General features: G+C 43.8%; 1 long non-coding RNA gene across 10 annotated transcripts in view; it reads right to left on the reverse strand.

Moving 5' to 3' along the window:
* LOC307181410 overlaps window positions 1–27,646 on the reverse strand; it is a 1,574,020-nt gene that overhangs the window by 1,301,897 nt on the left and 244,477 nt on the right. The gene's annotated exons all lie outside the window — the stretch shown is intronic.

The raw sequence follows: 27,646 nt of genomic DNA on the forward strand, positions 1-27,646 counted from the left end.
GTTGACTCAGTAGCCATCATGGTCCTTGGTCACCACTGACCCTGGACTGTCTGGGAGTTGAGCGGGCAGGGCTCTGACACCTGGTGCTGTTTGTACGTTAATTCAGGGGCCTAATTGAAGAAAGCGCAGACTACTGGTCAGAGCATCTAGGCTGGCAGAGACGGTCAGCCTAAGGTGGCCGAACAAATGTGGGGCGGGGTGAAACCGGCCCCCACAGCGTCTCTGCACATCTCTTTCCTGGACCCTTAAAGGTCATTAGAATCTATAACACTTCCAATGCTGGTGCTCAGGTGGACGAGCAGGGAGGCAGGGGTCCTGGGGACAATCAACGTCACCGGGAGGCTGCTGGGGAGAAGCTCTGACCCTCGCCCCAGGGTATGAGGGCTCCCAACTCAGCACTCAGCAGTTACAGAAGAAGGGTCTGCACCCTCAGCACTCCAAGAATGAGGAACGGGACAAAAGGCAGAGGAGGGGTTTGTCCCCAGCAAAGCCCATTAAAAATCCCTGGGAGATAAAAATAGAATCTGGGCAATAAAGTCAAGTCTAACCTTTTTTATCCTTTGTGCTTTGTCTAATTTCACGTGCTCCTAGGGTCCCGCATGCAGAGGTTCCACACCCGGCACTTCAGACCAGATTTCCTAGTGCAGAATGGCTGGGTCGACACCTCAGCTCCTGGGGCCCAGTGCAGACTCCATGATATAGAGCCTGAGCTACAGCCAACCCGGCCCTCGAGAGCTCCGCCGCCTCCCTCCCTCCCACTGACTCTGACAGGATCTCTACACAGCAGCCCAGCCCACAGCCCACGGGGTAGTGCATGCTCTCACCTCTCCATTCTCTGATCAAAATATAAAGTTTCCTTTGCTTGTGAACCAAACTCAGTCTCGATCTGTTGGCCCCAATGACACTGGGCAGGGGGACACTTGTTGGGGTCCACTCTGGAGGATCAGTAACAGAAATTGAGACTATTGTAACCTCAATGAACAGATGTGTGAGCCAAACTGTAGTTAACATAGAACAGTGTATAAGGCTCGGGTAAAATAAGATGTTTTTAACACTTCCATTTGATATTTCCATCACTTTTTATAAGCAAGTTCAGTGAAAAGGTTTGTCTTATTTGTCAGGTCAATATTAGAGAAACGAAGTGATTTCTTTCCAAGGATGTACAGCTAATAATCTTGGTTAAACCTTCAATCTTGTTTTAAATGCTTTTCCATTGAAAATGATACCTCTCTTTCAGCTCCCCCATTTCTGAGAAGTATAAAATCTTATAATTTATTATTACCAAAGGGGAAAGGTGGGAGGAGGGATAAATTAACAGTTTGGAATGAACACATACACACTGCTATGTATAAAATAGATCATCAACAAGGAACTACTGTATAGCACAGGGAACTACACTCAACATTTTGCAATAACCTATAAGGGGAAATAATCTGAAAAAGAATAGATATTTTTATTGACATCATCGATCAATGACAGTTAAAGTGTAGCCTAAGGGAAGCTGGTGGTGAGTGCTTCTGACCCTGAAGACTTCAATCATCTAAAGTTTGGACTCTGCCTACTTCCCAAGGCCCTTAATGAACATATGTGTAGCCGTAGCTTAAAAACTTCCCCAGTTTGGGTTTCGGGGAGACACTGATTTTGAAAAAGCCCTGGTGTTCTCCTTACATGAATGGGACTCTTCCTACTGCTAAAACATGTCTGTCACACCCAGAGGATGGTATACCGTCTGATCGGGAAGAGTTTGGAAAAGGCATCTCATCTCCTCATCTCCTGGTGCTCGGGTTCACCCCTCCAGCGTCTTTACTAACAGTCTCCCCACTTGGAGATGTCAGCACTGTCAACATCCTGTTGCGTACAGTTTGGAATTTGTCCAGAGGATGAAGCGGAAGGATGAGGAACAATGAGAGACAAGTCCTAGGTGTTCAGACAGGCACATGTCACTCTAATTTCCAATCAGGAAGACGAATTGACCAAAGGCTAGGGTTGCCCATGGAAACAGTATAGGGCTTGAGGAAATCCCGCTGCTTTGTGGCCAGTTCCCATAAACACGAGTTGAACAATGGAACTCAGGGGCAGTAAAATTCACAAAACTGCAGAGTTGAAAATATCCATCACTGAAAAATGTCTTGAGGAAAGTCAGAGAAAAGGACTTGTAAGCAAGGGAGAATGGCAGGAAAGGGATTTGAGGAGGTAGAAAGGACTCGCCATTAAGCACAAGAAAAGGAGCTGAACATTGCCAACATTGCCAACATTGCAGTTGGCCAAAAAGGGTGTATGCGTTCTTTTCTGTATATATTCAAGAAAAGGGCATACACTTTTTTAGCCAACCAAACAGGTGGGCACTGGAAGTCAATACTACAAAAGATATCACTTCGCATCAGTCAGAAGAGCCATCCTCATAAAGCGTAAACAACAGAAATGCAGGACAGGGCAACGAGAAGAGGGAGCCCTGTGAGACTTATAGTGGAAATGTATATTGCCAACGGCCATTCTGGAGAAGTGTATTGTGTTTACTAAAGCATCTAAAAAATGAGCTACAGAGCATAGGGCACTTGCACTCATGGGCGTATATCTTGGGAAAAACAAAAATCGAGAGGACACAGGCACCCCAATGTTTACCCCCTCTCTGTTTAAAAGATCCTCGACTAGGATATAACTTAAATGTCTCTGGAGGGAAAAAATGGATAGAGATGTGGTACTTAGGTAGAGTGGAATATTATTCAGCCTGGAAATCAATGAAATATGGCCAGTTGTAACAACTCCGGAGGAGTTACGTATGATCATTCTAAGTGACAGAATTCAAAAAGAAAAAGACACATATCATAAGATATCACTTAAAGGTGGAATCCAAAATGGCTACACATGAAATAAATTACAAAACAAAAACATAGTCAAATATGTAGAAAACACGCATAAGGCTGCTAAACGGGAAAGGTGGGGAGGGGTGAGGCATCATCCAGGAGGTTGAAATTAGCAAAGATACCATTCCAAATACCAAACTGATAATCAACAAGGCCTACACGGTAGCTAAAAGAACTGCACTCAGCACACTCAAGTCACCGGAAAAGAATATATACGACTGGTAAGAATCTGAAAAAGAATTTATTGATGTCTCTCTGTACGCGAATCAAGTGGATGTACAGCAGCAAGAAACAGAGCTTAGAAAATCAGCTGTAACCAATATAGTAATAAATTGAAAAAAATAAACGACAGAGAGACAGAGAAAACCTCTTACAACTTTTCCTCAGGGACGGTGATGCAACATGGATTGAACACATCTAGACCCACAGCAGGATGAGACATAAGGCTGGAAACTGTTTGCGCTAAGAGAAATGTGAGGTTGGGTGAGGAAATGCACACCCTTTAAAGTAATACTACCTGGTACCCATTCAATGGGTCCCAAATCTGCAGGTTCAAGGGATCTTCCTATAGCTAAAACATGCATGGAAAACCCAGAGGACTGTACACCATGTGATCGGGAGATGTGTCTAATATGCACCTCATTTATCCTCTCCTGGTGCTCCTGTTCACCATTCCAGCCACGCTACTTAGAATCTCCCCACTTGGAGAATCAGCACATTTAAACTTCTGTTTCACACATTTTGCAAATTGTGAGGAGGATGAACGGGAAGAGGGGGAACCAATGAGAGAAGAGTTGTAGGGGTTTGGACGGGCACATATCACTCTAATTTCCCATTAAGAGTAAGAATTAAAGAAAGGCTCAGCCTGCCTCGCCGGAGCCAAAATAGGGCCTGAAGCAATCCTGCGGGTTTGAGGCCAGCTCACAAAAGAGCAACTTAAAAAATGGAGCTCAGGGTCACTGCAATTCACAAACCTGCAGAGTTATAAATGAAAACTAACGTCCAAAAATATGTTGAGGTAAGGCAAAGAAGAGGATCTGAATGCAAGACAGAATTGCAAGAAACAGATTTCAAGAGATAGATTGGACTCGTCTTTAACGCACATGAAAAGCGGCAGAATTTCGACAATGATGCAGTTGGCCCAAAAGGGCGTATGCGTTTTTTCCTGATTATATCCAGGAAAAAACGCATACGCACTTTATGGGCAACGAAGCAAGCAAGCAATGCAAATGTGCACAACAAAGAAGTCTCACTTCCCACCGGTCAAAAGGGCCATCCTAAAAAATTGTAAAAACCAGAAATGCAGGACAGGCCATGGAGAACAGGGAGCCTTTATACGCTGATGGGCAGTGTGTGAACTGCCAAGAGCCACTCTGGAGAAGTGTATGGTGGTTCCTAAATCATCTAAAAAACAGAGCTACAGAGCATAGGACACTTCCAATCATGGGAGTATATCTAGGGAAGTCTAAAAATCAACAAGACACAAGCACACCACAGTTTAGGGCTACTCTGTTTACAAGAACCTCAACTTCAGTACACCTTAAATATCCCAGGAAAGAGAACAATGGATAAAGAAGATGTGGTACTTATGTACAATGGAATATCTCTTCACCATGAAATCAATGTAATAAGGCTAGTAGAAGGATAAAGAGTGGATTTAGGTCCGATAATACTACTTGAAATAAGTCAAACAGAAAAAGAAACATATCATAAGATATCACTTATAGAGGGAGGGTAAATATGGCTGCACAAGAAATGAATTACAGAACAGAACAGTGTCTCACATTTAGAAAACACACTTATGTCAGCTTAAGGGGAAAGGAGAGGTGGGGTGATGCATAAAACCAGAGTTTGAAATTAGCACAGATACCGTTCAATAAACCAAATAGGTATTAGACAAGATCTACACCTTGCTCAATGAACAGGCCTCAACACACCCTATACACCGCAGAGAAATATATCTGAGGAATAAGAATCTTAAAACCCATGTATTGATATATCTCCATAAGGGAATCAAGTGTGTGCAGAGCGGCACAAACACAGCAGTGAAAAGGAGCTAAACCCCATTATAGAAATAAATTTTAAAAACAAAACGCTGAAACAATGAAAGAGAGAAAAATTCTTACAAAATTCGCTCAGGGGCTGTGATGCAACCTGGATTGACCACATATAAACCCACAGCTGGATAAGACATAAGGCTGGACACTTGGGGCTGAGAGGATTGGTGAGCTTTGGTGAGCAACTGCCGAAACTTTAATGCAATACTTCATGCTACTCATTCCAAGGGTCCCAACACTCCAGGTTGAAGGGAATCTTCCTACAGCTAAACCATGCTTGGGAAACCCAGCGACTGGTATACCATATGATCGGGAAAGGTTTCTAAAACGCACCTCATTTTTCCTCTCCTGGGGCTCCGGATCGACATTCCAGCCGCTTTACTAACAACATCCCCACATGGAGTCAATGCCTTTAAGTTCTGGTATCGCACAGTCTGCAGTTAGTGCAGAGGATGAATGGGAATAGGGGGAACCAGTGAGAAACTAGCTGTAGCGGTTTCAATGGGCACATGTCACTCTAATATCACATCAGTAAGAAGAATTAACCAAAGGCACAGCAGGTGCCCCAGAAGAAAAATAGGGCTTCAAGGAATCCTGTGGTTATGGGGCAATACCACAAAAATAAGAGCTAAAAAATGGAGCTAAGGGCCACTGCAATTCAAAAAACTGCAGAGTTATAAAGGCCAACTATTTTTAAAAAATATATTGAGGTAAGGCTATGAAGAGGCATTGAAAGCAAGGCAGAATTGCAGGAAACCGATTTCAGGAGGTAGACTGGAATTGCATTGAAAGCATATGAAGAGAGTCAGAAACTCGACAATGATGCACTTGGCCAAAAAGGGCGTATGTGTTTTTTCCTGAATATATTCAGGAAAAAACGCATACGCACTTTTTGGCCAACCAAGCAAGCTTGCAAAGGAAATCTGCACTACAATGAAGTCTCACTTCCACCTGGTCAAAAGGGCCATCTGAAAAAAGTGTAAAATCCAGAAAGGCACGAAAGGCCATGGAGAACTGGGAGCCTTCTTATGCTGATGGGCGGGATGTAAATTGCCAACAGCCACTCTGGAGAAGTGTATGGTGTTTCCTGAAACATCTAAAAAACAAAGCAACAGAGCCTAGGGCACTTCCACTTATGGTCCTATAGCTTAGGGAAATTAAAATCAAAAAGACACAGCCACCCCAAAGTTTGGGACGGCTCTGTTTACAAGAACCTCGTTTACAGTACAAGTTCAATATCGCAGAAAGTGAAAAATGGATAAAGAACTTGTGGTACTTACGTACAATGCAATATCACTCAGCAATGAAATCTATGTCATCAGGCCCGTAGCAGCATAATGAGTGGATTCAGGTATGATGATTCGAACTGAAATAAGTCACACAGAAAAGAAACATCATAAGGTATCACTAATACAGAGAATGTGAACATGGCTACACATGAACTGAATTACAAAACAGAACAGTGTCTCAAGTTTAGAAAACCAACTTATGCTTGCTTAAGGGGGAAGGTGAGTTGGGGTGCTGCATAAAACCAGAGATTGAAATGAGCACAGATAAAGTTCCTTAAGTCAAATATGGAATAGACAAGAGCTACTCCTTGCTCAACGAAATGGACTCAACACCGCATATTAAACGCCTAAGAATGTACCTGACTAGTAAGTATCGTAAAACCTATGGATTGCTATGTCTCCAAAAGAGAATCAAGCATGTGTACAGGGGCATAAACGCAGCAGTGATAGGATTGGAGAGGTTCGGTGAGCAAATGAAGACCCTTTGAAGTCATATTGCATTGTACCCATTACACGGGTCTTAACTCTCCAGGTTTAAGGTATTCTTCCTTCAGCTAAAACAGGCATGTGGAACCCAAGTATGATCAACCATGTGAATGGGAGACGTGTTCAAATATGTCTCAGTTTTCCTCCCCTGGTACTCGGGTGCAACATTCCAGACGCTTTACTAACACTCTCCCCACTTGGAGAGTCAGCGCCTTTAACCTCCTGTTTGGCCCAGTTTGCAATTTCTGCGGAAGATGAACAGGAATAGCGAGAACCAATGAGAGGCTAGCTGGAGGTGTCTGGACGGGCAAATTTAACTCTCATTTCCCACCAGGAAGAGGAAATAACCAAAGGCTCAGCGTGCCGTACCGGAACCAGATTAGGGCCTGAAGCCATCCTGCGGTGTTGCGGCCAGCTCAAAAGAAAGCGAGTTGAAGAAAGGAGCTCAGGGGCACTGTAATTCACAAACCTGCAGAGTTATAAATGACAGCTATCGTCGAAAAATAGACTGAAGTAAGGCTGCCAAGAGGACTTGAAAGCGGGGCAGAATTGCAGGAAACCGATTTCAGGAGGTAGACTGGAATTGCATTGAAAGCATAGGAAAAGAGGCAGAACGTCCACAATGATGCACTTGGCCAAAAAGGGCGTATGCGTTTTTTCCTGAATATATTCAGGAAAAAACGCATACGCCCTTTTTGGCCAACCAAGCAAGCTTGCAAAGGAAATCTGCACTACAATGAAGTCTCACTTCCCCCCGGTCAAAAGGGCCATCTTGAAAAAGTGTAAAATCCAGAAAGGCAGGACAGGTCATGGAGAACTGGGAGCCTTGTTATGCTGATGGGCGGGATGTAAATTGCCAACAACCACTCGGGAGAAGTGTATGGTGTTTCCTGAAACATCGAAAAAACAAAGCAACAGAGCCTAGGGCACTGCCACTTATGGTCCTATAGCTTAGGGAAATTAAAATCAAAAAGACACAGCCACCCCAAAGTTTGGGACGCCTCTGTTTACAAGAACCTCGTTTACAGTACAATTTCAACATCGCAGAAAGTGGAAAATGGATAAAGAATTTGCGGTATTTACTTACAAAGCAATATCACTCAGCAATGAAATCTATGTCATCAGGCCCTTAGCATCACAATGAGTGGATTCAGGTATGATGATTCTAACTGAAATAAGTCACACAGAAAAAGAAACATCATAAGATATCACTAATACACGGAATGTAAACTTGGCTACACAGGAACTGAATTACAGAACAGAACAGGGTCTCAAATTTAGAAAACCAACTTATGCTTGCTTAAGGGTAAAGGTGAGTTGGGGTGCTGCATAAAACCAGAGATTGAAATGAGCACAGATAAAGTTCCTTAAGTCAAATATGGAATAGACAAGAGCTACTCCTTGCTCAACGAAATGGACTCAACACCGCATATTAAACGCCTAAGAATGTACCTGACTAGTAAGTATCGTAAAACCTATGGATTGCTATGTCTCCAAAAGAGAATCAAGCATGTGTACAGGGGCATAAACGCAGCAGTGATAGGATTGGAGAGGTTCGGTGAGCAAATGAAGACCCTTTGAAGTCATATTGCATGGTACCCATTACACGGGTCTCAACTCTCCAGGTTTAAGGTATTCTTCCTTCAGCTAAAACATGCATGTGGAACCCAAGTATGATCAACCATGTGAACGGGAGACGTGTTCAAATATGTCTCAGTTTTCCTCCCCTGGTACTCGGGTGCAACATTCCAGATGCTTTACTAACACTCTCCCCACTTGGAGAGTCAGCGCCTTTAACCTCCTGTTTGGCCCAGTTTGCAATTTCTGCGGAAGATGAACAGGAATAGCGAGAACCAATGAGAGGCTAGCTGGAGGTGTCTGGACGGGCAAATTTAACTCTCATTTCCCACCAGGAAGAGGAAATAACCAAAGGCTCAGCGTGCCGTACCGGAACCAGATTAGGGCCTGAAGCCATCCTGCGGTGTTGCGGCCAGCTCAAAAGAAAGCGAGTTGAAGAAAGGAGTTCAGGGGCACTGTAATTCACAAACCTGCAGAGTTATAAATGACAGCTATCGTCCAAAAATAGACTGAAGTAAGGCTGCCAAGAGGACTTGAAAGCGGGGCAGAATTGCAGGAAACCGATTTCAGGAGGTAGACTGGAATTGCATTGAAAGCATAGGAAAAGAGGCAGAACGTCCACAATGATGCACTTGGCCAAAAAGGGCGTATGCGTTTTTTCCTGAATATATTCAGGAAAAAACGCATACGCCCTTTTTGGCCAACCAAGCAAGCTTGCAAAGGAAATCTGCACTACAATGAAGTCTCACTTCCCCCCGGTCAAAAGGGCCATCTGAAAAAAGTGTAAAATCCAGAAAGGCAGGACAGGCCATGGAGAACTGGGAGCCTTGTTATGCTGATGGGCGGGATGTAAATTGCCAACAACCACTCGGGAGAAGTGTATGGTGTTTCCTGAAACATGTAAAAAACAAAGCAACAGAACCTAGGGCACTTCCACTTATGGTCCTATAGCTTAGGGAAATTAAAATCAAAAAGACACAGCCACCCCAAAGTTTGGAACGGCTCTGTTTACAAGAACCTCATTTACAGTACAAGTTCAACATCGCAGAAAGTGAAAAATGGATAAAGAAGTTGTGGTATTTACTTACAAAGCAATATCACTCAGCAATGAAATCTGTGTCAACAGGCCCTTAGCAGCACAATGAGTGGATTCAGGTATGATGATTCTAACTGAAGTAAGTCACACAGAAAAAGAAACATCATAAGATATCAGTAATACACGGAATGTAAACTTGGCTACACAGGAACTGAATTACAGAACAGAACAGGATCTCAAATTTAGAAAACCAACTTATGCTTGCTTAAGGGTAAAGGTGAGTTGGGGTGCTGCATAAAACCAGAGATTGAAATGAGCACAGATAAAGTTCCTTAAGTCAAATATGGAATAGACAAGAGCTACTCCTTGCTCAACGAAATGGACTCAACACCGCATATTAAATGCCTAAGAATGTACCTGACTAGTAAGTATCTTAAAACCTACGGATTGCTATGTCTCCGAAAGAGAATCAAGCATGTGTACAGGGGCATAAACGCAGCAGTGATAGGATTGGAGAGGTTCGGTGAGCAAATGAAGACCCTTTGAAGTCATATTGCATGGTACCCATTCCACGGGTTTCAACTTCCCAGGTTTTAGGTATTCTTCCTTCAGCTAAAACATGCATGTGGAACCCAAGTATGATCAACCATGTGAACGGGAGACGTGTTCAAATATGTCTCAGTTTTCCTCCCCTGGTACTCGGGTGCAACACTCCAGACGCTTTACTAACACTCTCCCCACTTGGAGAGTCAGCGCCTTTAACCTCCTGTTTGGCCCAGTTTGCAATTTCTGCGGAAGATGAACAGGAATAGCGAGAACCAATGAGAGGCTAGCTGGAGGTGTCTGGACGGGCAAATTTAACTCTCATTTCCCACCAGGAAGAGGAATTAACCAAAGGCTCAGCATGCCGGGCCGGAACCAGATTAGGGCCTGAAGCCATCCTGCGGTGTTGCGGCCAGTTCACAAGAAAGCGAGTTGAAGAAAGGAGCTCAGGGGCACTGTAATTCACAAACCTGCAGAGTTATAAATGACAGCTATCGTCCAAAAATAGACTGAAGTAAGGCTGCCAAGAGGACTTGAAAGCGGGGCAGAATTGCAGGAAACCGATTTCAGGAGGTAGACTGGAATTGCATTGAAAGCATAGGAAAAGAGGCAGAACGTCCACAATGATGCACTTGGCCAAAAAGGGCGTATGCGTTTTTTCCTGAATATATTCAGGAAAAAACGCATACGCCCTTTTTGGCCAACCAAGCAAGCTTGCAAAGGAAATCTGCACTACAATGAAGTCTCACTTCCCCCCGGTCAAAAGGGCCATCTGAAAAAAGTGTAAAATCCAGAAAGGCAGGACAGGCCATGGAGAACTGGGAGCCTTGTTATGCTGATGGGCGGGATGTAAATTGCCAACAGACACTCGGGAGAAATGTATGGTGTTTCCTGAAACATCTAAAAAACAAAGCAACAGAGCCTAGGGCACTGCCACTTATGGTCCTATAGCTTAGGGAAATTAAAATCAAAAAGACACAGCCACCCCAAAGTTTGGGACGCCTCTGTTTACAAGAACCTCGTTTACAGTACAAGTTCAACATCGCAGAAAGTGAAAAATGGATAAAGAAGTTGTGGTATTTACTTACAAAGCAATATCACTCAGCAATGAAATCTATGTCATCAGGCCCTTAGCATCACAATGAGTGGATTCAGGTATGATGATTCTAACTGAAATAAGTCACACAGAAAAAGAAACATCATAAGATATCAGTAATACACGGAATGTAAACTTGGCTACACAGGAACTGAATTACAGAACAGAACAGGGTCTCAAATTTAGAAAACCAACTTATGCTTGCTTAAGGGTAAAGGTGAGTTGGGGTGCTGCATAAAACCAGAGATTGAAATGAGCACAGATAAAGTTCCTTAAGTCAAATATGGAATAGACAAGAGCTACTCCTTGCTCAACGAAATGGACTCAACACCGCATATTAAACGCCTAAGAATGTACCTGACTAGTAAGTATCGTAAAACCTATGGATTGCTATGTCTCCAAAAGATTATCAAGCATGTGTACAGGGGCATAAACGCAGCAGTGATAGGATTGGAGAGGTTCGGTGAGCAAATGAAGACCCTTTGAAGTCATATTGCATGGTACCCATTCCACGGGTTTCAACTACCCAGGTTTAAGGTATTCTTCCTTCAGCTAAAACATGCATGTGGAACCTAGAGTATGATCAACCATGTGATCGGGAGACGTGTTCACATATGTCTCAGTTTTCCTCCCCTGGTACTCGGGTGCAACATTCCAGACGCTTTACTAACACTCTCCCCACTTGGAGAGTCAGTCCCTTTAACCTCCTGTTTGGCCCAGTTTGCAATTTCTGCGGAAGATGAACAGCAATAGCGAGAACCAATGAGAGACTAGCTGGAGGTGTCTGGACGGGCAAATTTAACTCTCATTTCCCACCAGGAAGAGGAATTAACCAAAGGCTCAGCGAGCCGTGCCGGAACCAGATTAGGGCCTGAAGCCATCCTGCGGTGTTGCGGCCAGGTCACAAGAAAGCGAGTTGAAGAAAGGAGCTCAGGGGCACTGTAATTCACAAACCTGCAGAGTTATAAATGACAGCTATCGTCCAAAAATAGACTGAAGTAAGGCTGCCAAGAGGACTTGAAAGCGGGGCAGAATTGCAGGAAACCGATTTCAGGAGGTAGACTGGAATTGCATTGAAAGCATAGGAAAAGAGGCAGAACGTCCACAATGATGCACTTGGCCAAAAAGGGCGTATGCGTTTTTTCCTGAATATATTCAGGAAAAAACGCATACGCCCTTTTTGGCCAACCAAGCAAGCTTGCAAAGGAAATCTGCACTACAATGAAGTCTCACTTCCCCCCGGTCAAAAGGGCCATCTGAAAAAAGTGTAAAATCCAGAAAGGCAACAGGCCATTGAGAACTGGGAGCCTTGTTATGCTGATGGGCGGGATGTAAATTGCCAACAGACACTTGGGAGAAGTGTATGGTGTTTCCTGAAACATCTGAAAAACAAAGCAACAGAGCCTAGGGCACTTCCACTTATGGTCCTATAGCTTAGGGAAAATAAATCAAAAAGACACAGCCACCCCAAAGTTTGGAACGTCTCTGTTTACAAGAACCTCGTTTACAGTACAAGTTCAACATCGCAGAAAGTTGAAAATGGATAAAGAACTTGTGGTACTTACGTACAATGCAGTATCACTCAGCAATGAAATCTATGTCATCAGGCCCATAGCAGCATAATGAGTAGATTCAGGTACGATGATTCTAACTGAAATAAGTCACACAGAAAAAGAAATATCATAAGATATCACTAATACACGGAATGTAAACTTGGCTACACAGGAACTGAATTCCAAAACAGAACAGGTTCTCAAATTTAGAAAACCAACTTATGCTTGCTTAAGGGGAAAGGTGAGTTGGGTTGCTGCATAAAACCAGAGATTGAAATGAGCACAGATAAAGTTCCTTAAGCCAAATATGGAATAGACAAGAGCTACTCCTTGCTCAACGAAATGGACTCAACACCGCATATTTAACGCCTAAGAATGTACCTGACTAGTAAGTATCTTAAAACGTATGGATTGCTATGTCTCCAAAAGAGAATCAAGCATGTGTACAGGGGCATAAACGCAGCAGTGATAGGATTGGAGAGGTTCGGTGAGCAAATGAAGACCCTTTGAAGTCATATTGCATGGTACCCATTCCACGGGTTTCAACTTCCCAGGTTTTAGGTATTCTTCCTTCAGCTAAAACATGCATGTGGAACCCAGAGTATGATCAACCATGTGATCGGGAGACGTGTTCAAATATGTCTCAGTTTTCCTCCCCTGGTACTCGGGTGCAACATTCCAGACGCTTTACTAACACTCTCCCCACTTGGAGAGTCAGCGCCTTTAACCTCCTGTTTGGCACAGTTTGCAATTTCTGCGGAAGATGAACAGGAATAGCGAGAACCAATGAGAGGCTAGCTGCAGGTGTCTGGACGGGCAAATTTAACTCTCATTTCCCACCAGGAAGAGGAAATAACCAAAGGCTCAGCGTGCCGTACCGGAACCAGATTAGGGCCTGAAGCCATCCTGCGGTGTTGCGGCCAGGTCACAAGAAAGCGAGTTGAAGAAAGGAGCTCAGGGGCACTGTAATTCACAAACCTGCAGAGTTATAAATGACAGCTATCGTCCAAAAATAGACTGAAGTAAGGCTGCCAAGAGGACTTGAAAGCGGGGCAGAATTGCAGGAAACCGATTTCAAGAGGTAGACTGGAATTGCATTGAAAGCATAGGAAAAGAGGCAGAACGTCCACAATGATGCACTTGGCCAAAAAGGGCGTATGCGTTTTTTCCTGAATATATTCAGGAAAAAACGCATACGCCCTTTTTGGCCAACCAAGCAAGCTTGCAAAGGAAATCTGCACTACAATGAAGTCTCACTTCCCCCCGGTCAAAAGGGCCATCTGAAAAAAGTCTAAAATCCAGAAAGGCAGGACAGGCCATGGAGAACTGGGAGCCTTGTTATGCTGATGGGCGGGATGTAAATCGCCAACAACCACTCGGGAGAAGTGTATGGTGTTTCCTGAAACATCTAAAAAACAAAGCAACAGAGCCTAGGGCACTTCCACTTATGGTCCTATAGCTTAGGGAAATTAAAATCAAAAAGACACAGCCACCCCAAAGTTTGGAACGGCTCTGTTTACAAGAACCTCGTTTACAGTATAAGTTCAACATCGCAGAAAGTGAAAAATGGATAAAGAAGTTGTGGTATTTACTTACAAAGCAATATCACTCAGCAATGAAATCTGTGTCATCAGGCCCTTAGCAGCACAATGAGTGGATTCAGGTATGATGATTCTAACTGAAGTAAGTCACACAGAAAAAGAACCATCATAAGATATCAGTAATACACGGAATGTAAACTTGGCTACACAGGAACTGAATTACAGAACAGAACAGGGTCTCAAATTTAGAAAACCAACTTATTCTTGCTTAAGGGTAAAGGTGAGTTGGGGTGCTGCATAAAACCAGAGATTGCAATGAGCACAGATAAAGTTCCTTAAGCCAAATATGGAATAGACAAGAGCTACTCCTTGCTCAACGAAATGGACTCAACATCGCATATTAAACGCCTAAGAATGTACCTGACTAGTAAGTATCTTAAAACCTATAGATTGCTATGTCTCCGAAAGAGAAGCAAGCATGTGTACAGGGGCATAAACGCAGCAGTGATAGGATTGGAGAGGTTCGGTGAGCAAATGAAGACCCTTTGAAGTCATATTGCATGGTACCCATTCCACGGGTTTCAACTACCCAGGTTTTAGGTATTCTTCCTTCAGCTAAAACATGCAGGTGGAACCCAGAGTATGATCAACCATGTGATCGGGAGACGTGTTCAAATATGTCTCAGTTTTCCTCCCCTGGTACTCGGGTGCAACATTCCAGACGCTTTACTAACACTCTCCCCACTTGGAGAGTCAGCGCCTTTAACCTCCTGTTTGGCACAGTTTGCAATTTCTGCGGAAGATGAACAGGAATAGCGAGAACCAATGAGAGGCTAGCTGGAGGTGTCTGGACGGGCAAATTTAACTCTCATTTCCCAACAGGAAGAGGAAATAACCAAAGGCTCAGCGTGCCGTACTGGAACCAGATTAGGGCCTGAAGCCATCCTGCGGTGTTGCGGCCAGGTCACAAGAAAGCGAGTTGAAGAAAGGAGCTCAGGGGCACTGTAATTCACAAACCTGCAGAGTTATAAATGACAGCTATCGTCGAAAAATAGACTGAAGTAAGGCTGCCAAGAGGACTTGAAAGCGGGGCAGAATTGCAGGAAACCGATTTCAGGAGGTAGACTGGAATTGCATTGAAAGCATAGGAGAAGAGGCAGAACGTCCACAATGATGCACTTGGCCAAAAAGGGCGTATGTGTTTTTTCCTGAATATATTCAGGAAAAAACGCATACGCCCTTTTTGGCCAACCAAGCAAGCTTGCAAAGGAAATCTGCACTACAATGAAGTCTCACTTCCCCCCGGTCAAAAGGGCCATCTGAAAAAAGTGTAAAATCCAGAAAGGCAGGACAGGCCAAGGAGAACTGGGAGCCTTGTTATGCTGATGGGCGGGATGTAAATTGCCAACAACCACTCGGGAGAAGTGTATGGTGTTTCCTGAAACATCTAAAAAACAAAGCAACAGAGCCTAGGGCACTGCCACTTATGGTCCTATAGCTTAGGGAAATTAAAATCAAAAAGACACAGCCACCCCAAAGTTTGGAACGGCTCTGTTTACAAGAACCTCGTTTACAGTACAAGTTCAACATCGCAGAAAGTGAAAAATGGATAAAGAAGTTGTGGTATTTACTTACAAAGCAATATCACTCAGCAATGAAATCTATGTCATCAGGCCCTTAGCATCACAATGAGTGGATTCAGGTATGATGATTCTAACTGAAATAAGTCACACAGAAAAAGAAACATCATAAGATATCACTAATACACGGAATGTAAACTTGGCTACACAGGAACTGAATTACAGAACAGAACAGGGTCTCAAATTTAGAAAACCAACTTATGCTTGCTTAAGGGTAAAGGTGAGTTGGGGTGCTGCATAAAACCAGAGATTGAAATGAGCACAGATAAAGTTCCTTAAGTCAAATATGGAATAGACAAGAGCTACTCCTTGCTCAACGAAATGGACTCAACACCGCATATTAAACGCCTAAGAATGTACCTGACTAGTAAGTATCGTAAAACCTATGGATTGCTATGTCTCCAAAAGAGAATCAAGCATGTGTACAGGGGCATAAACGCAGCAGTGATAGGATTGGAGAGGTTCGGTGAGCAAATGAAGACCCTTTGAAGTCATATTGCATGGTACCCATTACACGGGTCTCAACTCTCCAGGTTTAAGGTATTCTTCCTTCAGCTAAAACATGCATGTGGAACCCAAGTATGATCAACCATGTGAACGGGAGACGTGTTCAAATATGTCTCAGTTTTCCTCCCCTGGTACTCGGGTGCAACATTCCAGATGCTTTACTAACACTCTCCCCACTTGGAGAGTCAGCGCCTTTAACCTCCTGTTTGGCCCAGTTTGCAATTTCTGCGGAAGATGAACCGGAATAGCGAGAACCAATGAGAGGCTAGCTGGAGGTGTCTGGACGGGCAAATTTAACTCTCATTTCCCACCAGGAAGAGGAAATAACCAAAGGCTCAGCGTGCCGTACCGGAACCAGATTAGGGCCTGAAGCCATCCTGCGGTGTTGCGGCCAGCTCAAAAGAAAGCGAGTTGAAGAAAGGAGTTCAGGGGCACTGTAATTCACAAACCTGCAGAGTTATAAATGACAGCTATCGTCCAAAAATAGACTGAAGTAAGGCTGCCAAGAGGACTTGAAAGCGGGGCAGAATTGCAGGAAACCGATTTCAGGAGGTAGACTGGAATTGCATTGAAAGCATAGGAAAAGAGGCAGAACGTCCACAATGATGCACTTGGCCAAAAAGGGCGTATGCGTTTTTTCCTGAATATATTCAGGAAAAAACGCATACGCCCTTTTTGGCCAACCAAGCAAGCTTGCAAAGGAAATCTGCACTACAATGAAGTCTCACTTCCCCCCGGTCAAAAGGGCCATCTGAAAAAAGTGTAAAATCCAGAAAGGCAACAGGCCATTGAGAACTGGGAGCCTTGTTATGCTGATGGGCGGGATGTAAATTGCCAACAGACACTTGGGAGAAGTGTATGGTGTTTCCTGAAACATCTGAAAAACAAAGCAACAGAGCCTAGGGCACTTCCACTTATGGTCCTATAGCTTAGGGAAAATAAATCAAAAAGACACAGCCACCCCAAAGTTTGGAACGTCTCTGTTTACAAGAACCTCGTTTACAGTACAAGTTCAACATCGCAGAAAGTTGAAAATGGATAAAGAACTTGTGGTACTTACGTACAATGCAGTATCACTCAGCAATGAAATCTATGTCATCAGGCCCATAGCAGCATAATGAGTAGATTCAGGTACGATGATTCTAACTGAAATAAGTCACACAGAAAAAGAAATATCATAAGATATCACTAATACACGGAATGTAAACTTGGCTACACAGGAACTGAATTCCAAAACAGAACAGGTTCTCAAATTTAGAAAACCAACTTATGCTTGCTTAAGGGGAAAGGTGAGTTGGGTTGCTGCATAAAACCAGAGATTGAAATGAGCACAGATAAAGTTCCTTAAGCCAAATATGGAATAGACAAGAGCTACTCCTTGCTCAACGAAATGGACTCAACACCGCATATTTAACGCCTAAGAATGTACCTGACTAGTAAGTATCTTAAAACGTATGGATTGCTATGTCTCCAAAAGAGAATCAAGCATGTGTACAGGGGCATAAACGCAGCAGTGATAGGATTGGAGAGGTTCGGTGAGCAAATGAAGACCCTTTGAAGTCATATTGCATGGTACCCATTCCACGGGTTTCAACTTCCCAGGTTTTAGGTATTCTTCCTTCAGCTAAAACATGCATGTGGAACCCAGAGTATGATCAACCATGTGATCGGGAGACGTGTTCAAATATGTCTCAGTTTTCCTCCCCTGGTACTCGGGTGCAACATTCCAGACGCTTTACTAACACTCTCCCCACTTGGAGAGTCAGCGCCTTTAACCTCCTGTTTGGCACAGTTTGCAATTTCTGCGGAAGATGAACAGGAATAGCGAGAACCAATGAGAGGCTAGCTGCAGGTGTCTGGACGGGCAAATTTAACTCTCATTTCCCACCAGGAAGAGGAAATAACCAAAGGCTCAGCGTGCCGTACCGGAACCAGATTAGGGCCTGAAGCCATCCTGCGGTGTTGCGGCCAGGTCACAAGAAAGCGAGTTGAAGAAAGGAGCTCAGGGGCACTGTAATTCACAAACCTGCAGAGTTATAAATGACAGCTATCGTCCAAAAATAGACTGAAGTAAGGCTGCCAAGAGGACTTGAAAGCGGGGCAGAATTGCAGGAAACCGATTTCAAGAGGTAGACTGGAATTGCATTGAAAGCATAGGAAAAGAGGCAGAACGTCCACAATGATGCACTTGGCCAAAAAGGGCGTATGCGTTTTTTCCTGAATATATTCAGGAAAAAACGCATACGCCCTTTTTGGCCAACCAAGCAAGCTTGCAAAGGAAATCTGCACTACAATGAAGTCTCACTTCCCCCCGGTCAAAAGGGCCATCTGAAAAAAGTCTAAAATCCAGAAAGGCAGGACAGGCCATGGAGAACTGGGAGCCTTGTTATGCTGATGGGCGGGATGTAAATCGCCAACAACCACTCGGGAGAAGTGTATGGTGTTTCCTGAAACATCTAAAAAACAAAGCAACAGAGCCTAGGGCACTTCCACTTATGGTCCTATAGCTTAGGGAAATTAAAATCAAAAAGACACAGCCACCCCAAAGTTTGGAACGGCTCTGTTTACAAGAACCTCGTTTACAGTATAAGTTCAACATCGCAGAAAGTGAAAAATGGATAAAGAAGTTGTGGTATTTACTTACAAAGCAATATCACTCAGCAATGAAATCTGTGTCATCAGGCCCTTAGCAGCACAATGAGTGGATTCAGGTATGATGATTCTAACTGAAGTAAGTCACACAGAAAAAGAACCATCATAAGATATCAGTAATACACGGAATGTAAACTTGGCTACACAGGAACTGAATTACAGAACAGAACAGGGTCTCAAATTTAGAAAACCAACTTATTCTTGCTTAAGGGTAAAGGTGAGTTGGGGTGCTGCATAAAACCAGAGATTGCAATGAGCACAGATAAAGTTCCTTAAGCCAAATATGGAATAGACAAGAGCTACTCCTTGCTCAACGAAATGGACTCAACATCGCATATTAAACGCCTAAGAATGTACCTGACTAGTAAGTATCTTAAAACCTATAGATTGCTATGTCTCCGAAAGAGAAGCAAGCATGTGTACAGGGGCATAAACGCAGCAGTGATAGGATTGGAGAGGTTCGGTGAGCAAATGAAGACCCTTTGAAGTCATATTGCATGGTACCCATTCCACGGGTTTCAACTACCCAGGTTTTAGGTATTCTTCCTTCAGCTAAAACATGCAGGTGGAACCCAGAGTATGATCAACCATGTGATCGGGAGACGTGTTCAAATATGTCTCAGTTTTCCTCCCCTGGTACTCGGGTGCAACATTCCAGACGCTTTACTAACACTCTCCCCACTTGGAGAGTCAGCGCCTTTAACCTCCTGTTTGGCACAGTTTGCAATTTCTGCGGAAGATGAACAGGAATAGCGAGAACCAATGAGAGGCTAGCTGGAGGTGTCTGGACGGGCAAATTTAACTCTCATTTCCCAACAGGAAGAGGAAATAACCAAAGGCTCAGCGTGCCGTACTGGAACCAGATTAGGGCCTGAAGCCATCCTGCGGTGTTGCGGCCAGGTCACAAGAAAGCGAGTTGAAGAAAGGAGCTCAGGGGCACTGTAATTCACAAACCTGCAGAGTTATAAATGACAGCTATCGTCGAAAAATAGACTGAAGTAAGGCTGCCAAGAGGACTTGAAAGCGGGGCAGAATTGCAGGAAACCGATTTCAGGAGGTAGACTGGAATTGCATTGAAAGCATAGGAGAAGAGGCAGAACGTCCACAATGATGCACTTGGCCAAAAAGGGCGTATGCGTTTTTTCCTGAATATATTCAGGAAAAAACGCATACGCCCTTTTTGGCCAACCAAGCAAGCTTGCAAAGGAAATCTGCACTACAATGAAGTCTCACTTCCCCCCGGTCAAAAGGGCCATCTGAAAAAAGTGTAAAATCCAGAAAGGCAGGACAGGCCAAGGAGAACTGGGAGCCTTGTTATGCTGATGGGCGGGATGTAAATTGCCAACAACCACTCGGGAGAAGTGTATGGTGTTTCCTGAAACATCTAAAAAACAAAGCAACAGAGCCTAGGGCACTGCCACTTATGGTCCTATAGCTTAGGGAAATTAAAATCAAAAAGACACAGCCACCCCAAAGTTTGGAACGGCTCTGTTTACAAGAACCTCGTTTACAGTACAAGTTCAACATCGCAGAAAGTGAAAAATGGATAAAGAAGTTGTGGTATTTACTTACAAAGCAATATCACTCAGCAATGAAATCTGTGTCATCAGGCCCTTAGCAGCACAATGAGTGGATTCAGGTATGATGATTCTAACTGAAATAAGTCACACAGAAAAAGAAACATCATAAGATATCAGTAATACACAGAATGTAAACTTGGCTACACAGGAACTGAATTACAGAACAGAACAGGGTCTCAAATTTAGAAAACCAACTTATGCTTGCTTAAGGGTAAAGGTGAGTTGGGGTGCTGCATAAAACCAGAGATTGAAATGAGCACAGATAAAGTTCCTTAAGCCAAATATGGAATAGACAAGAGCTACTCCTTGCTCAACGAAATGGACTCAACACCCCATATTAAACGCCTAAGAATGTACTTGACTAGTAAGTATCTTAAAACCTATGGATTGCTATGTCTCCAAAAGAGAATCAAGCATGTGTACAGGGGCATAAACGCAGCAGTGATAGGATTGGAGAGGTTCGGTGAGCAAATGAAGACCCTTTGAAGTCATATTGCATGGTACCCATTCCACGGGTTTCAACTACCCAGGTTTAAGGTATTCTTCCTTCAGCTAAAACATGCATGTGGAACCTAGAGTATGATCAACCATGTGATCGGGAGACGTGTTCAAATATGTCTCAGTTTTCCTCCCCTGGTACTCGGGTGCAACATTCCAGACGCTTTACTAACACTCTCCCCACTTGGAGAGTCAGTCCCTTTAACCTCCTGTTTGGCCCAGTTTGCAATTTCTGCGGAAGATGAACAGGAATAGCGAGAACCAATGAGAGGCTAGCTGGAGGTGTCTGGACGGGCAAATTTAACTCTCATTTCCCACCAGGAAGAGGAATTAACCAAAGGCTCAGCATGCCGGGCCGGAACCAGATTAGGGCCTGAAGCCATCCTGCGGTGTTGCGGCCAGGTCACAAGAAAGCGAGTTGAAGAAAGGAGCTCAGGGGCACTGTAATTCACAAACCTGCAGAGTTATAAATGACAGCTATCGTCCAAAAATAGACTTTAGTAAGGTTGCCAAGAGGACTTGAAAGCGGGGCAGAATTGCAGGAAACCGATTTCAGGAGGTAGACTGGAGTTGCATTGAAAGCATAGGAAAAGAGGCAGAACGTCCACAATGATGCACTTGGCCAAAAAGGGTGTATGCGTTTTTTCCTGAATATATTCAGGAAAAAACGCATACGCACTTTTTGGCCAACCAAGCAAGCTTGCAAAGGAAATCTGCACTACAATGAAGTCTCACTTCCCCCCGGTCAAAAGGGCCATCTGAAAAAAGTGTAAAATCCAGAAAGGCAGGACAGGCCATGGAGAACTGGGAGCCTTGTTATGCTGATGGGCGGTATGTAAATTGCCAACAACCACTCGGGAGAAGTGTATGGTGTTTCCTGAAACATCTAAAAAACAAAGCAACAGAGCCTAGGGCACTGCCACTTATGGTCCTATAGCTTAGGGAAATTAAAATCAAAAAGACACAGCCACCCCAAAGTTTGGGACGCCTCTGTTTACAAGAACCTCGTTTACAGTACAAGTTCAACATCGCAGAAAGTGAAAAATGGATAAAGAAGTTGTGGTATTTACTTACAAAGCAATATCACTCAGCAATGAAATCTGTGTCATCAGGCCCTTAGCATCACAATGAGTGGCTTCAGGTATGATGATTCTAACTGAAGTAAGTCACACAGAAAAAGAAACATCATAAGATATCAGTAATACACGGAATGTAAACTTGGCTACACAGGAACTGAATTACAGAACAGAACAGGGTCTCAAATTTAGAAAACCAACTTTTTCTTGCTTAAGGTTAAAGGTGAGTTGGGGTGCTGCATAAAACCAGAGATTGCAATGAGCACAGATAAAGTTCCTTAAGCCAAATATGGAATAGACAAGAGCTACTCCTTGCTCATCGAAATGGACTCAACACCCCATATTAAACGCCTAAGAATGTTCCTGACTAGTAAGTATCTTAAAACCTATGGAATGCTATGTCTCCAAAAGAGAATCAAGCATGTGTACAGGGGCATAAACGCAGCAGTGATAGGATTGGAGAGGTTCGGTGAGCAAATGAAGACCCTTTGAAGTCATATTGCATGGTACCCATTCCACGGGTTTCAACTACCCAGGTTTAAGGTATTCTTCCTTCAGCTAAAACATGCATGTGGAACCTAGAGTATGATCAACCATGTGATCGGGAGACGTGTTCAAATATGTCTCAGTTTTCCTCCCCTGGTACTCGGGTGCAACATTCCAGACGCTTTACTAACACTCTCCCCACTTGGAGAGTCAGCGCCTTTAACCTCCTGTTTGGCACAGTTTGCAATTTCTGCGGAAGATGAACAGGAATAGCGAGAACCAATGAGAGGCTAGCTGGAGGTGTCTGGACGGGCAAATTTAACTCTCATTTCCCACCAGGAAGAGGAAATAACCAAAGGCTCAGCGTGCCGTACCGGAACCAGATTAGGGCCTGAAGCCATCCTGCGGTGTTGCGGCCAGGTCACAAGAAAGAGAGTTGAAGAAAGGAGCTCAGGGGCACTGTAATTCACAAACCTGCAGAGTTATAAATGACAGCTATCGTCCAAAAATAGACTGAAGTAAGGCTGCCAAGAGGACTTGAAAGCGGGGCAGAATTGCAGGAAACCGATTTCAGGAGGTAGACTGGAATTGCATTGAAAGCATAGGAAAAGAGGCAGAACGTCCACAATGATGCACTTGGCCAAAAAGGGCGTATGCGTTTTTTCCTGAATATATTCAGGAAAAAACGCATACGCCCTTTTTGGCCAACCAAGCAAGCTTGCAAAGGAAATCTGCACTACAATGAAGTCTCACTTCCCTCCGGTCAAAAGGGCCATCTGAAAAAAGTGTAAAATCCAGAAAGGCAGGACAGGCCATGGAGAACTGGGAGCCTTGTTATGTTGATGGGCGGGATGTAAATTGCCAACAACCACTCGGGAGAAGTGTATGGTGTTTCCTGAAACATCTAAAAAACAAAGCAACAGAACCTAGGGCACTTCCACTTATGGTCCTATAGCTTAGGGAAATTAAAATCAAAAAGACACAGCCACCCCAAAGTTTGGAACGGCTCTGTTTACAAGAACCTCGTTTACAGTACAAGTTCAACATCGCAGAAAGTGAAAAATGGATAAAGAAGTTGTGGTATTTACTTACAAAGCAATATCACTCAGCAATGAAATCTGTGTCATCAGGCCCTTAGCAGCACAATGAGTGGATTCAGGTATGATGATTCTAACTGAAGTAAGTCACACAGAAAAAGAAACATCATAAGATATCAGTAATACACGGAATGTAAACTTGGCTACACAGGAACTGAATTACAGAACAGAACAGGGTCTCAAATTTAGAAAACCAACTTATTCTTGCTTAAGGGTAAAGGTGAGTTGGGGTGCTGCATAAAACCAGAGATTGCAATGAGCACAGATAAAGTTCCTTAAGCCAAATATGGAACAGACAAGAGCTACTCCTTGCTCAACGAAATGGACTCAACACCGCATATTAAACGCCTAAGAATGTTCCTGACTAGTAAGTATCTTAAAACCTATGGATTGCTATGTCTCCGAAAGAGAATCAAGCATGTGTACAGGGGCATAAACGCAGCAGTGATAGGATTGGAGAGGTTCGGTGAGCAAATGAAGACCCTTTGAAGTCATATTGCATGGTACCCATTCCACGGGTTTCAACTACCCAGGTTTAAGGTATTCTTCCTTCAGCTAAAACATGCATGTGGAACCTAGAGTATGATCAACCATGTGATCGGGAGACGTGTTCAAATATGTCTCAGTTATCGTACCCTGGTACTCGGGTGCAACATTCCAGACGCTTTACTAACACTCTCCCGACTTGGAGAGTCAGTCCCTCTAACCTCCTGTTTGGCCCAGTTTGCAATTTCTGCGGAAGATGAACAGGAATAGCGAGAACCAATGAGAGACTAGCTGGAGGTGTCTGGACGGGCAAATTTAACTCTCATTTCCCACCAGGAAGAGGAATTAACCAAAGGCTCAGCGTGCCGTGCCGGAACCAGATTAGGGCCTGAAGCCATCCTGCGGTGTTGCGGCCAGGTCACAAGAAAGCGAGTTGAAGAAAGGAGCTCAGGGGCACTGTAATTCACAAACCTGCAGAGTTATAAATGACAGCTATCGTCCAAAAATAGACTGAAGTAAGGCTGCCAAGAGGACTTGAAAGCGGGGCAGAATTGCAGGAAACCGATTTCAGGAGGTAGACTGGAATTGCATTGAAAGCATAGGAAAAGAGTCAGAACGTCCACAATGATGCACTTGGCCAAAAAGGGCGTATGCGTTTTTTCCTGAATATATTCAGGAAAAAACGCATACGCCCTTTTTGGCCAACCAAGCAAGCTTGCAAAGGAAATCTGCACTACAATGAAGTCTCACTTCCCCCCGGTCAAAAGGGCCATCTGAAAAAAGTGTAAAATCCAGAAAGGCAGGACAGGCCATGGAGAACTGGGAGCCTTGTTATGCTGATGGGCGGGATGTAAATTGCCAACAACCACTCGGGAGAAGTGTATGGTATTTCCTGAAACATCTAAAAAACAAAGCAACAGAACCTAGGGCACTTCCACTTATGGTCCTATAGCTTAGGGAAATTAAAATCAAAAAGACACAGCCACCCCAAAGTTTGGAACGGCTCTGTTTACAAGAACCTCGTTTACAGTACAAGTTCAACATCGCAGAAAGTGAAAAATGGATAAAGAAGTTGTGGTATTTACTTACAAAGCAATATCACTCAGCAATGAAATCTGTGTCATCAGGCCCTTAGCAGCACAATGAGTGGATTCAGGTATGATGATTCTAACTGAAGTAAGTCACACAGAAAAAGAAACATCATAAGATATCAGTAATACACGGAATGTAAACTTGGCTACACAGGAACTGAATTACAGAACAGAACAGGGTCTCAAATTTAGAAAACCAACTTATGCTTGCTTAAGGGGAAAGGTGAGTTGGGGTGCTGCATAAAACCAGAGATTGAAATGAGCACAGATAAAGTTCCTTAAGCCAAATATGGAATAGACAACAGCTACTCCTTGCTCAACGAAATGGACTCAACACCGCATATTAAACGCCTAAGAATGTACCTGACTAGTAAGTATCTTAAAACCTATAGATTGCTATGTCTCCAAAAGAGAATCAAGCATGTGTACAGGGGCATAAACGCAGCAGTGATAGGATTGGAGAGGTTCGGTGAGCAAATGAAGACCCTTTGAAGTCATATTGCATGGTACCCATTCCACGGGTTTCAACTACCCATGTTTTAGGTATTCTTCCTGCAGCTAAAACATGCATGTGGAACCCAGAGTATGATCAACCATGTGATCGGGAGACGTGTTCAAATATGTCTCAGTTTTCCTCCCCTGGTACTCGGGTGCAACATTCCAGATGCTTTACTAACACTCTCCCCACTTGGAGAGTCAGTCCCTTTAACCTCCTGTTTGGCACAGTTTGCAATTTCTGCGGAAGATGAACAGGAATAGCGAGAACCAATGAGAGGCTAGCTGGAGGTGTCTGGACGGGCAAATTTAACTCTCATTTCCCACCAGGAGGAGGAAATAACCAAAGGCTCAGCGTGCCGTGCCAGAACCAGATTAGGGCCTGAAGCCATCCTGCGGTGTTGCGGCCAGGTCACAAGAAAGCAAGTTGAAGAAAGGAGCTCAGGGGCACTGTAATTCACAAACCTGCAGAGTTATAAATGACAGCTATCGTCCAAAAATAGACTGAAGTAAGGCTGCCAAGAGGACTTGAAAGCGGGGCAGAATTGCAGGAAACCGATTTCAGGAGGTAGACTGGAATTGCATTGAAAGCACAGGAGAAGAGGCAGAACGTCCACAATGATGCACTTGGCCAAAAAGGGCGTATGCGTTTTTTCCTGAATATATTCAGGAAAAAACGCATACGCCCTTTTTGGCCAACCAAGCAAGCTTGCAAAGGAAATCTGCACTACAATGAAGTCTCACTTCCCCCCGGTCAAAAGGGCCATCTGAAAAAAGTGTAAAATCCAGAAAGGCAGGACAGGCCATGGAGAACTGGGAGCCTTGTTATGCTGATGGGCGGGATGTAAATTGCCAACAACCACTCGGGAGAAGTGTATGGTGTTTCCTGAAACATCTAAAAAACAAAGCAACAGAGCCTAGGGCACTTCCACTTATGGTCCTATAGCTTAGTGAAATTAAAATCAAAAAGACACAGCCACCCCAAAGTTTGGAACGGCTCTGTTTACAAGAACCTCGTTTACAGTACAAGTTCAACATCGCAGAAAGTGAAAAATGGATAAAGAAGTTGTGGTATTTACTTACAAAGCAATATCACTCAGCAATGAAATCTGTGTCATCAGGCCCTTAGCAGCACAATGAGTGGATTCAGGTATGATGATTCTAACTGAAATAAGTCACACAGAAAAAGAAACATCATAAGATATCAGTAATACACAGAATGTAAACTTGGCTACACAGGAACTGAATTACAGAACAGAACAGGGTCTCAAATTTAGAAAACCAACTTATGCTTGCTTAAGGGGAAAGGTGAGTTGGGGTGCTGCATAAAACCAGAGATTGAAATGAGCACAGATAAAGTTCCTTAAGCCAAATATGGAATAGACAAGAGCTACTCCTTGCTCAACGAAATGGACTCAACATCGCATATTAAACGCCTAAGAATGTACCTGACTAGTAAGTATCTTAAAACCTATAGATTGCTATGTCTCCGAAAGAGAATCAAGCATGTGTACAGGGGCATAAACGCAGCAGTGATAGGATTGGAGAGGTTCGGTGAGCAAATGAAGACCCTTTGAAGTCATATTGCATGGTACCCATTCCACGGGTTTCAACTACCCAGGTTTTAGGTATTCTTCCTTCAGCTAAAACATGCATGTGGAACCCAGAGTATGATCAACCATGTGATCGGGAGACGTGTTCAAATATGTCTCAGTTTTCCTCCCCTGGTACTCGGGTGCAACATTCCAGACGCTTTACTAACACTCTCCCCACTTGGAGAGTCAGTCCCTTTAACCTCCTGTTTGGCACAGTTTGCAATTTCTGCGGAAGATGAACAGGAATAACAAGAACCAATGAGAGGCTAGCTGGAGGTGTCTGGACGGGCAAATTTAACTCTCATTTCCCACCAGGAGGAGGAAATAACCAAAGGCTCAGCGTGCCGTGCCGGAACCAGATTAGGGCCTGAAGCCATCCTGCGGTGTTGCGGCCAGGTCA

The sequence above is a fragment of the Stenella coeruleoalba genome (genome assembly GCF_951394435.1).
Source record: "Stenella coeruleoalba genome assembly, contig: scaffold_50, whole genome shotgun sequence".
Lineage (NCBI taxonomy): Eukaryota > Metazoa > Chordata > Mammalia > Artiodactyla > Delphinidae > Stenella > Stenella coeruleoalba.